This window comes from Trachypithecus francoisi, unplaced genomic scaffold (assembly GCF_009764315.1).
Source record: "Trachypithecus francoisi isolate TF-2019V2 unplaced genomic scaffold, Tfra_2.0 Lachesis_group3, whole genome shotgun sequence".
In the NCBI taxonomy this organism is placed as follows: domain Eukaryota; kingdom Metazoa; phylum Chordata; class Mammalia; order Primates; family Cercopithecidae; genus Trachypithecus; species Trachypithecus francoisi.
The window spans coordinates 33,496,154-33,508,325 of NW_022681468.1; the positions used below are offsets into that span (position 1 = coordinate 33,496,154).

The 12,172-nt window shown below is 45.9% G+C and overlaps 1 protein-coding gene and 1 non-coding gene across 2 annotated transcripts in view; one reads left to right on the top strand and one right to left on the bottom strand.

Moving 5' to 3' along the window:
• Positions 1-575: 575 nt before the first annotated feature.
• On the bottom strand, positions 576-681 carry LOC117071944. Its single transcript, XR_004432662.1, has one exon. It is a non-coding gene; the product is annotated as a small nucleolar RNA U13 (small nucleolar RNA).
• Positions 682-10,489: 9,808 nt separating this feature from the next.
• MIDEAS (mitotic deacetylase associated SANT domain protein) overlaps positions 10,490-12,172 on the top strand; it is a 75,727-nt gene continuing 74,044 nt past the window's right edge. The window contains exon 1 of the mRNA XM_033187505.1: positions 10,490-10,810. The gene's annotated coding sequence lies outside the window, so the exon portion shown is untranslated. The remainder of the gene's footprint in view (positions 10,811-12,172) is intronic.

Consider the following 12,172-nt stretch of genomic DNA (forward strand, 5'->3'; position numbering starts at 1 on the left):
GGGAGGTGGAGGTTGCAGTGAGCCAAGATCACACCACTGCACTCCAGCCTGGTGACAGAGCGAAACTCCTTCTCAAAAATAAGCAAATAAATAAAAGATGGGGTCTCACTATGTTGCTCCGGCTGGAGTGAAATAGCTAGTATTCACAGATGTAATCATAGCACATTACAGCCTTTTCAAGAGATCCACCTCCCTCAGGCTCCTGGGTAGCTATGACGACAGGCACATATCTGGTTCCAATGTATGTTTTTCTTTTTTTTTCCCCCACATCAGATGGGTAATGTGCTGACAATATAACAAGATTTTTTTATTTATTTTTTGTTTTGAGACAGAGTCTCGCTGTGTCGCCCAGGCTGGAGTGCAGTGGCGCGATCTCGGCTCACTGCAAGTTCCGCCTCCCGGGTTCACGCCATTCTCCCGCCTCAGCCTCTGAGTAGCTAGGACTACAGGCGCCCGCCACTACGCCTGGCTAGTTTTTTGTATTTTTAGTAGAGACGGGGTTTCACCATGTTAGCCAGGATGGTCTCGATCTCCTGACCTCGTGATCCACCTGCCTCGGCCTCCCAAAGTGCTGGGATTACAGGCTTGAGCCACCGTGCCCGGCCAACAAGGTTTGAGTTAGGCACATCTCACAGATGAAAGTGAAAAGCCAATTGTCATGCTTATGAACTACAAAAGGATAGCAATTTACTTTTTTTTTTTTTTTTGAGACAGGGTCTCACTTTGTTACCCAGGCTGGAGTGCAGTGGTGCGATCACAGTTCACTGCAGCCTAGACCTCCCAGGCTCAAAGTGAGCCTCCTGCCTCAGTTTCCTGAGTAGCTGGGACTAGAGGAGTATGCCACCATGCCTGGCTAATTTTTTTGATTTTTTGTAGAGACAGGATCTCACTGTGTTGCCCAGGCTGGTCTCAAACTCCTGGGCTAAAGTGATCTTCCCACCTTGGCCTCCCAAACTGCTGGGATTACAGGCGTGAGCCACCATGCCTGGTCTCAATTTACTTTTTAAAATGGCTTTGTTGGGATGTAATTTGCACACCATCCAACTCACCCATATAAAGCTTATGATTCAGTAGGGTTTTTTTTTTTTAGTGTATTCACAGAATTGTGCAATATTACCACTATCAATTTTAGAACATTTTCATAATTAAGTTACTTTTAAAGGAAACTTTGCATCATTCTCATAAGTGGAAAACCTGAATTATTTGCCACAAATGGAATGCAAAACAAAAATAAAGCAAAGAGAGCTGGGCAATGTTATTAAATGCTATCTAGCTAGTGCTGCCTGTGAAGTATCTGCGCTTGAGACTTCTCTCTTTGCCAAAAAGGGAGGATGGGAAGTGTTGAGGAGTTGTTGAAGACACACCAGCACTAAACTGCGACTCTCTCTTTAACATAATCAGAAAAACAAAAAGAAAACTGAAAAGAAAAATTATTTTTTCAATATATAATTTAATGCCACATCTCTGAGTCATCCAGAATCATCTTAAGTCTACGTCCCCACGTGCCTCCTCCAGGTAATTTAAGTGACTTGCCCGGTGTCACATGGCTAGGTAGTGGCAGACTAAGCCTAGAATTCAGGCTTCTTAACTGCTAATGCTATATCCTTTCCACTACGTCATAGTCCTCTTTGCAATCATTATTTTAAATTAGGTCAAGTGCCTGATGTGTGTGCTAGGCAGCCCTGTTACAGATTTATAAAGCACAAATTTTACAGCTAGAAGGCACACCAGAAACAATCTAATCTAACTCATTTCATTTTATAGACGAGAAAACCAACAAGTTCGTTCACTTAAGCATGTTTAGAATTGCCTGTCAGTCAATCGGCTAGAACATACAACCAACAATACAGCTATAAACAGCCCAGAATTACAATGACCTTTCTCTGGTCTCAGCCTTAAACCAAACTTCTGGATATCTCAGCCCTGTCACCAGGTCCTGGTTCAGCTTCAGTCTTGCTCTTTAATTTGGTCCGTTCTCACTTCTACATGAGTAGTTTCCCCTTGACCTAAACTGCCTAGGTGGCTTTAAGGATCACAGGGGTGAGAGGAATTCATTGGCGGATTGAAGGAGTGTGTTATATGAGAAAGAAATGAGAGCTTGTCAAGAACTGTGGAGGGTTTAAGATTGTATCCTACTTGCAAGCTAATAAGTGAGCCTGTCGCAGTTTCATGGATGCTGGCAGAAGACAGAAGACTTCTAGGTGTGTCTGAAACAAAAGGTCTTATTTGCTCATAGAAATAGCAATAGCAAGGGCCGGGCGCGGTGGCTCAAGCCTGTAATCCCAGCACTTTGGGAGGCCGAGACGGGCAGATCATGAGGTCAGGAGATCGAGACCATCCTGGCTAACACGGTGAAACCCCGTCTTTACTAAAATTACAGAAAACTAGCCGGGCGAGGTGGCGGGCGCCTGTAGTCCCAGCTACTCGGGAGGCTGAGGCAGGAGAATGGCGTGAACCTGGGAGGCGGAGCTTGCAGTGAGCTGAGATCCAGCCACTGCACTCCAGCCCGGGCGACAGAGCAAGACTCCGTCTCAAAAAAAAAAAAAAAAAAAAAAAAAAAAAAAATAGCAATAGCAAAAATATTGACCTTTTTTTGTGCTCATTTCCTGAGTCCCAGTTCCCAAAGGCGATGCAAAGGGGGCCAGGTGACATCTGCACACACAGCAAAGCATATCACAGGAGAGCCTAGCTTTAAGCTTGGGGAAGCAGAATCTCTCTCTTCTTTTTTCGAGTCAGCATCTTGCTCTATTGCCCAGGCAATCATAGCTCACTGCAACCTCAAACTCCTGGGCTCAAGCAATCCTCCCACCTCTGCCTAGGTGTGAGCTGAAGCACCCTGCTCAGAATCTTAGCTAATGGATAGTAAGCATGCTTTACTTTGCTCTGGGAAAGAAGCTCTCTTAAAAAGTTGGTCTGAAACAAAGGGCAGTGACGCTGCTCGCAAGGCATGCAGACATGGGAGAGACCCACGGAGAACTGTCTTCCAACAAGCGTTATGTACATGCAGTCTATGGGAAGTGAGCTCACGGTTCTCTGGCATACTGGAAGGCACAGGGTGGGGAAGATGGAGAACCAGAAGCCCAAGTCCACTAGTGCTTTCTGTTCTATATTGATTCTTACTGGTTTCAGTTATGGAAAGAGCATTTGGAGGCTTGCTTGTGGATTTTGGCACGTGTCTTATTTATTTTTTATTTATTTATTTTTTTGAGACAGAGTCTTACTCTGTCACCCAGGCTGGAGTGCAGTGGTGCCATCTCGGCTCACTGCAAGCTCCATCTCCCAGGTTCACGCCATTCTCCTGCCTCAGCCTCCCGAGTAGCTGGGACTACAGGCACCCGCCACCACGTCCAGCTAATTTTCTGTATTTTTAGTAGAGACGGGGTTTCACCATGTTAGCCAGGATGGTCTCGATCTCCTGACCTCGTGATCCTCCCGCCTCAGCCTCCCAAAGTGCTGGGATTACAGGTGTGAGCCACTGCGCCCGGCACGTGTCTTATTTTTTGCTGTATATAGCCCTCAATTCACAGCCTTGACTGGGTTTAGACAATTCAGATCATTCCTTTGCATAGATATTAGAAAACCCTAGAAGCTCCATAAATTCACAGTTGGGAGAAAGAATATAACTTTCCAAATTTTATCTGCTTCCTGAAAATCATGCATGCTGGGAGAATCCAGGGTGGCCACACTGCAGTTGGTTGTGCGATGTTCACTAATCTCTTGCATCATGTTTATTAATACCTAAAATAAATGTGGTAAGATCTAACAGTCTTTTTTTTTTTTTTTTTTTTTTTTTGAGACGGAGTCTTGCTCTTTCGCCCGGGCTGGAGTGCAGTGGCCGGATCTCAGCTCACTGCAAGCTCCGCCTCCCGGGTTTTACGCCATTCTCCTGCCTCAGCCTCCGGATTAGCTGGGACTACAGGCGCCCGCCACCTCGCCCGGCTAGTTTTTTTTTGTATTTTTAGTAGAGACGGGGTTTCACCCTGTTAGCCAGGATGGTCTCGATCTCCTGACCTCGTGATCCGCCCGTCTCGGCCTCCCAAAGTGCTGGGATTACAGGCTTGAGCCACCGCGCCCGGCCAAGATCTAACAGTCACCATGATGTAGTCACCAAGATTCCTGACTTGGTCTAGTCTCTCATCTGAAATGAGGACTACATGGGCCATGAAGGAAGATGTTATTTGTTATGTGGGGTCCACATCTGAGGCAGATATTTTTTGTCTATAACCAAGACCTTGAATCTAGGCCTCTGGCTATCAGGAATAATGGCTGTTCATTTTATTCCTTTGCCTGGAGAAGAATAAATTCTTAGGCTAAAGAAAGGCCAAAGCAACTGAGGACAGGAGCTCAGAGATACTGCTGGAACCATACCAGGACCTGGGATGTGGTCCACAGAGGAATTCTGTGGCATTCCATGGGTCCTCAGGCTCTTTGCAACCAACTCAGATGGGAGTTAACCTGTTGACTGGACTCAGGCAATGAGTTCCTGGTAGGTGAGTCAGTGGCCACACCCTCCAACTGGGGGCAAAGAGCAAAAATTATGTCAGTAAAACAAGGCCGAGCACAATGGTACAGGGCAAAGGCCATTCAAGTGGGATATCCTTAGCTGGTGATTCTAAGAGTGATATGGGAACTAGAGATGTTCCCGCAGATGTGGTGGGCTGCTCTAGATATAGATATAAATATAAATATAAATATAAAGCTGACTATCCAAAGAGGTCCTTCTAGCTCATTGCCTCCTGGAGACCTCTATTTGGAATTGGGAAGTAAAAGGGGATAAATTCGAAGGATCATGGAGTCTTTTGCCCTGTCCAAGCAATCCATAAACTGAAGCTTTTATGAAATTCCTTGGTGCTATTGTGAAGAATTTCAGTTCATGAAGATCCCTGAAGATCTGAGTCCCCTATGGAGTCTATATACTGCCACACACCTGGTAATCTCCAGATATTACCACACCCAGAAGAAGAAGACTTCCTTCTTCCCAAAAGAAGCTGTGGGCCCTAAAGTAATCTCACGAATGCCTAGCAACCTCTTGGTCTATGAACCCCAATGACATCTCCCACATTAGGCTAAGACTGATGTCCCAGGACCAACATTTATGACGGGCAGAGGACTGTGAAAATACTTCCTCCCCACTGTGCAGTGGGCTCTAACTCTTCAGCTGTGCCCGCCAATAAATAGTCACCTATCTCAGACAAGAAAAAGCACACTGTGTGGGGTGAAAGAACTGGGCTCCAGCACAGCTGGCCAGCCTAGTCCCAGAAATACCATGCAGGTTGCCTTGATGCTTGGATTTGTGTTTTTCTACCCATTGTGAAAGACTGATTTACACACTCTGGGTGGTTGTACAGCCTTGCTGGGCTCCTGTGGTCGTCGAGCGCACAGAATTTCCACAGCAGCTTTGGAGAGCTGACTCCTGTTTACTTTTCTGTTTACTTTTGTTAACTATTTCTACACTTGGCCTCCACATTGTGGCCTGTGAGGCTAACAAGTCTGAGAAGAAGCTTCAAGAAAGAATGTGTGAATTAGAGTTCATCCCTAAGCCAGGGGCCCACAATCAGATTGTACTTTCAAGATACTGTCTCACGGCCAGGCACGGTGGCTCATGCCTATAATTCCAGCACTTTGGTAGGCCAAGGCAGGCAGATCACTCAAGGTCAGGAGTTTGAGAGCAGCCTGGCCAACATGGTGAAACTCTGTCTGTACTAAAAAAAGAGAAACTAAAAAAATTAGCTGAGGCAGGAGAAGTGCTTGAACCCAGGAGGCAGAGGTTGCTGTAAGCCAAGATTGCATCACTGTACTCCAGCCCGGGTGACAGAGTGAGACTCCGTCTCAAAAAAAAAAAAAAAAGGATACTGCCTCAGAGTTTGGGACTCAAGCCATTGACTTTCTAGTGGCTTGTTACTTTGGAAACCTTCTGGTGACCTAGCATCCTGGGACATTGCTTGGCCCACCTAGTTTGACTTTCTGCTCAGGCTCTTATATAAAAACCAGGGCTTCTAATACCTGGCATAAACACTTCACAGAGAACACCACATTTAGAAGACATCCCTGCGGTAGTTTTCTATGGCTACTGTAACAAATTACCACAGTTTTATATGGCTACTGTAACAAATTACCACCAACTTGGCAGCTTAAAACAACACAGACTTTTTACCTTGCAGTTCTGTAGGTCAAAAATCCAATGCAGGTTTACCAGGCTAAAATCAAGGTGCTGGCTAAATCGTGTTCCTTTCTGGGGTTCCAGAGAATTTATTTCCCTGCCTTTTCTGGCTTCCAGAAACTATCTGTATTTCTTGGGTCATGACCCCTTTTCTCCGTCTTCAAAGCCAGCAATGCCGTATGTCTTCAACCATTCATTCTTCCATAATCACACTTTCTTCTGACTCTGATTCCTCTTCTGCCTCTTGGTTCCACTTTTAAGGACCCTTGTGATTATAATGAACCTACTTCGATAATCCAAGATAATCGCTTTATTTTTTATGCATTTATTTTTTGGGGAAGGTAAGTCTGGTTGAATAGCTGCTTTATTTTAAGGTCAGCTAATTAGCAAATCTTAATTGCATCTGCAACCTTAATTTCCCTTTTGTCATGAAACGTACCATATTCACATATTTATTAGGATATGAACATTTGGGGGAAGATCTTTATTCTGCCTGCTGCAGTTCCCTTCTGAATTACTTTTGGACAATCAGAGGTAAGTAAATGTAAAGACTTGCTGTGTCTGTCTTCCCAGTTGGACTGTGTTTGGGGAGGGTCAAGCCTTTTAATTTAGATTACTTTTTTTTTTTTTGAGATGGAGTTTCATTCTTGTTGCCCAGGCTGGAGTGCAATAGCATGATCTTGGCTCGCTGCAACCTCTGCCTCCCAGGTTCAAGTGATTCTCCTGCCTCAGCCTCCCAAGTAGCTGGGATTACAGGCATGCGCCACCACACCCGGCTAATTTTTTTGTATTTTTAATAGAGATGGGGTTTCCCCATGTTGGTCAGGCTGGTCTCCAACTCCTGACCTCAGGTGATCCACCCGCCTTAGCCTCCCAAAGTACTAGGATTACAGGTGTGAGCCACTGTGCCTGGCCATAATGTAGATTACATCTTAAATGTGCAGTCTATAACTGATCCAGTCCTCCCCATGAGCTGATGATGGCTGGGAGAATTTTTTTTTCTTTTTTTTTTTCTGAGACGGAGTCTTGCTCTGTCACCCAGGCTGGAGTGCAGTGGCGCAATGTCGGCTCACTGCAACATCCACCTCCCAGGTTCAAGCGATTCTACTGCTTCAGTGTCCCAAGTAGCTGGGATTACAGATGCCCGCCACTACGCCCAGCCAATTTTTTGTATTTTTAGTAGAGACAGGGTTTCACCACGTTGGCCAGGCTGGTCTCAAACTCCTGACCTCGTGATTCGCCTGCCTCGGCCTCCCAAAGTGCTGGGATTACAAGCATGAGCCACCGTGCCTGGCTGGTTGTGGGAATTTTTAACTGACAGTCTAACTTGAGGGTGTGGGAGACACAGGATGTTGCTATCCATATAGAATCCTATTGTCTGGTGAATGATTTACTTGTTTAACTGATGCTTATAGAACGCTTATATGTGAGAGCTTTACAAACTAATTTAATTCTCATAACAACCTTATCAAATATGTACAATTGTTATTATCATCCTTGTCTTACAGATAAGGAAACTGAGGCACAAAAAGATTAGTAACCTGTCCAAGGTCACACAGATAGTACATGGCAGAGACGGGCCTTGCAGCCAGGCAGCCTGTGGACCATCCTGAATCCTTGTTCCTAAGCCCCCATACCAAGCTGCCTTGTCCTCTTGGTTTCTGCTTACTCTTCAGGCCTCGCTGCTCTGCTAGGCAAACTTGCGGTTCATTCTTTAGCAAAGCCGACCCCCTCCTTCCAACACTGGTTCCTCCCCATTGCAACTTGATGCTCATTTCTCCCTCTGTTCTCAGTGGTACAGACCCCTGACCTCCTCTGAGTTTGCTGTAGGGTCACCTTGCCCCATCAGGGCTGTCCCACACACAGCAGGCTGCTGGTTCCCAACGTGATATCCATGCCATGCAAGAATCAAGGGGACTCAGAAGAGCTCAGCCTCAGAGCTTCTCTCTGCCTACTCGGGTTTTTACTGCCAGGTTCACTTTGGCATGGCTGCCCTGGTTGGGCATAAAACAGCCTTGGATACAGGTTCCTCCCAGAGTCCCTAGCGGGGAGCTGGGTGAGAGCCCCCTCTGTGTATGGAGTACCACTGTCCAGACCCCATCCAAGACCTGGAGAGGAGGAATAAGCACGAGACCCTTCTGACCCTCTTCTCTCTCCTTACCCCTCCTACTCCCCAGCAGGCCAGAAAGGTAGTGGGGCTTTCTCCATCTTAGGTTCTCTCTATCTATCTTAGGGCTTTCTCTATCTCTGTATTAGAGTTGGCCTTGCTCTTCTGGTGGAAATGGCCTCTGCTCTGCTATGAGAAGACTCCAGGAGCTGGTCATTCAGGCATGGCCTTTGCTTTACTAAGGAGGGAGAATCTGGAAGGATTTGGAAAATCTCTTAAGTCATAGCTAACCTCTTCAGCTATACAGTGGGACACCAACAGCCTGATGCCTGGCCTATCAAAGGCGTTCAGTGTGTGGTAGTTATTTATCACTTTATCTCTCTCTCTCTCTCCCCCTCTTTTTTTTTTCTTGAGATGGAGTCTTGCTCTTATTGCCCAGGCTGGAGTGCAATGGCACGATCTCAGCTCACTGAAACCTCTGCCTCCCGGGTTCAAGCAATTCTCCTGCCCCAGCCTCCTGAATAGCTGGGATTATAGGCGTGTGCCAACACGGCCAGCTAATTTTTGTATTTTTAGTAGAGACAAGGTTTCACCATGTTGGCCAGGCTGGTCTCCAACTCCTGACCTCAGGTGATCCACCTGCCTCAGCCTCCCAAAGTGCTGGGATTACAGGCATGAACCACCACACCCAGCCTTATTTCTCAGTCTCTAAACCCAGAACTTTCACACTTCTTTGTCTGAATGTAGGAAATTTGTTTTATATTCTGACACTGCACGAATGTACCTATACGGTACATAATTGAAACAAATGCTACACAAAACAATACTTATTATTACTTAATGCAATACAACCAGTTAATTTTTAATATATTTTCTTTTTTTAAAAAGAAACACCCTGGTGCTGACCCATAACCCTTCTCCTGAGACAGACTTACTTTCCCCCTTCTCTGAGATCTCATAGTGCTGTCTGCAAAGCTCAACTCGAATACTTCTCATACTGCATTGCAATGTATGTCATTCTCTCCCACTAGGGACTTAGTTCTTTTCATCTTTGCATCCCTAGCATACACCGTAATAGACACCCAGTGAGTGTTAACTGAAGAAGTGAGTGGAAAATACCTGTCTGAGCCGGGCATGGTGGCACATGCCTGTAATCCCAGCACTTTGGGAGGCTGAGGCAGGCAGATCACCTGAGGTCAGGAGTTCAAGACCAGCCTGACCAACATGATGAAACCCCGTCTCTACTAAAAATACAAAAATTAGCTGGATGTAGTGGCAGGCACCTGTAATCCCAGTTACTTGGGAGGCTGAGGCAGGTGAATTGCCTGAACCCAGGAGGCAGAGGTTCCAGTGAGCTGAGATCATGTCATTGTACTTCAGCCTGGGAGACAGAGTGAGACTCCGTCTCAAAAAAAAAAAAAAAAAAGACAATGTCTGTCTGTGTGCTCAACACAACAGAAAAGGATGGTACTTCCCACTATGGTGCCACATGATGCCTAGTGTGGTGTTAGAGAGCTCAGACCTTGGCAGTGAGCAACCGGGCTCAGGGAGGAATTCCTATGGATAGGAGTATATCCGCCTCCTGCAGAGAGGACCTAAATGCATAAAGAACTAGGACTAGCGACTTTAACCATTTCCCCCCTCCTTGGTTTTTTTCCCTGAAATGATGTGTTTGCATCCCCATGCTAGAATGCCTTTCTGTCCTCCACAGTCATTTAATTATATAAAACTGACTGTGCAGACTCAAAATTTGGGGCATTTGGCATTCTTGCAAAGCCAGACTCTAGGAAACATGCCCATTGCTGAACACATTGGATGTGGTTTAGGTAGCAAAGCAAATGACCTAACAAGGAATATATGTGCTGAGCCTAGTTCCTGTTAAATTAATAGATTCACGTTCTGGCACATCCACAACCTCACAAGTCATAGCAACCGGATGACGGCATGGCAACACAGCAGCTGCGGCCACTGTACACGAGAAAAATCAGAGCCTAGTGTCTCTGGAGGGAAAACAGAAACGGCCTCTACAATTGCTGGCTTGTACTGGATTGACTGAAGCGAGGGAGCTGTGGGGGCAATCACAAGTAGATGCCTGCCCTGGTCAGGGATTGAGTATGACATCTCTCCTGCTTCCTGAAACTTTGTTTTATATTTTAAAAGTAAATAATTTGTTCCAGCCAGAGAGGAAATGATGCTGAGAGAAAGACACCATCACGTGGACAGAATGTTCTCCCTCGCCCTGGCAGCAGTGTGGAGTTGATCCTTATCAGAGATAGTCCAGGACTTGCTCTTCAACAGCAGGACTACAAGCCTTTCTTCCTAGTTTTTTGACCTTCCACCCCAACCAAAATCACCTACCCCTTCTGGCTGCCAGCGTTGAAGGCCCTTCTTGCCAACTCTCCTTCTAGGATGAAGCCCTGACTCCACAGCCACTGTTTGGGCCAAGCTCTTAGGGATCAGGGTAAATGCCCGGAGGAGGAGGAAGAGGATGCCTGGACAGATGTCAATTCTGGTGACACAAAAACATCTGCATGTGCTGTCAGGTAGGTGACACCCAATACCAGGGCTGCCTGGGACCGAGCAGGAGTCCACACCCCCTGACCTAGTTTAAATTCAAGAATGACCCTTGCTCTGCAAAAGGACTGAGAGCTGGGCCTTCTGTTCTTGGGGTTTGTGTCTTACCCTTAGATCTGGCTCCGGCCCCTGCTTTCCTTTCCATGTTCTATCAGGAAGGCCGTGCAGGGTTGTCACTGAGTCCCCATGGATTCTCTACTGGTCTCTGTCTTATTAGTGGCCATGTAATGAATTCCTTAAAACACAGCAGCTTAAGACAACATTTACTATCTTATAGTTTCTGTGGGTCAGGAATCCAGGCAGCTTAGCTGGGTGCCTCTGCCTGAAGGGCCTGAGGGAGGCCCTTCAGCTATTGGCTGGGGTTGAAGGTCTTATCTGAAGTCTTGATTCATATAGGGAAAGGAGAGGCATCCCTTTCCAGGTTCCCTCAAATGTTGGCTGGCAGGCCTAGCTCCCTTTCTACCAGGCTGCCTTAGGACGTGGCAGTTGGCTTCCCCCACAGTAAGTGCTCCAAGAGAGCGAAAGGCATAGAGAGGACCCAGTATGGAAGCCGCAGTTTTTTTTATAACCTAGTCTTAGAAGTAACATCACATCACTGGCCATATTCTATGTGTCAGAACTCAGTCAATGAATTCAGCCTACACTTAAGGGGAGAGGATTATACAAGGGTATGAATACCTGGAGGCAGAGATCATTGGCAGGGGGCGCATCTTAGAGGCTGTCTACCACATTCTCCACATGGTGCCCTGGTACTCCAGCAACTGCCACCCTATATAGAGAGAAAAGCAATGTATGTGTAAGTGTCAGGCCTTCACACATTTACACTGTCTGCTAATTACTCCTGGGCATGCAGAAATACTGAATATTCATGAAATTGTGACTGAAAATTTGGAATCACATACAGAACAAAAAAAAATTCAACTCTTGTTTTAGCAAATATGGAGTATCACATGATTGCCTTTAGAAGCCTGGATAACATATTCTCTCTTCTCATTGGTTGCCTTAAGCAGAATGCCCTAAGGAATTACTTCTATTTATTCCAAAATTGAAATGGGCAATCCCTTCACCATCTTCCCACAACAGTGTGATGTAAGAAGAATTTCAGAGAAGTTTCATTATTGAGTCTAATGATGCAGTTATTTCTCAAAGCTGTATTATTTTTCTTGCATTGCACATTTTGTATTTATGATGTGCCATTAATGTCTTAGTAAAAATCAGAACTAGGGAATAGCAGTTGCAACGTGGAGGATTTCATGTTGCTAGGAGAGCTTCGATCTTCATACTTCCTATCTTTGGGTTAGTCTGTGGCTTTCCATGAGGGATTAACACAG